The sequence below is a fragment of the Tupaia chinensis genome, unplaced genomic scaffold, assembly GCF_000334495.1.
Source record: "Tupaia chinensis unplaced genomic scaffold, TupChi_1.0 Scaffold000238_1, whole genome shotgun sequence".
Lineage (NCBI taxonomy): Eukaryota > Metazoa > Chordata > Mammalia > Scandentia > Tupaiidae > Tupaia > Tupaia belangeri.
The window spans coordinates 3052848-3053177 of record NW_006159716.1 but is presented as its reverse complement, the minus strand read 5'-3'; positions in this window follow the sequence as shown (position 1 = coordinate 3053177).

The window sequence follows — 330 nt, the reverse complement described above, 5'->3', positions numbered from 1 at the left end:
ATACAGTTGTCTTCCAGAAGAGTTATTGAAAAAGTGATACATACAAGTAAAGGGAGAGAGGCCACGAGTTCCAATTATCAGCTCATAAAGTTTTTGACAATAGGGAGCATAGATTCTATTCAGGATTGGATTAAGGGAGGGTCTCCTGCAGATCCACAAGTGTAGGTGAGTCTCTAGGGAGTGCAGTTTCGGGAAAGCAGTTCTGGTACTGCAGGGATGATTATCAGCTGATGCGGCATAGCAGTCATCTTGTAGTTACCGGGAATGTTGTTGTGGGCATCTGCAGTGTGAGTTGTCCTTGGGTATCTGGCTTCCTTAAGAATGGCAGAG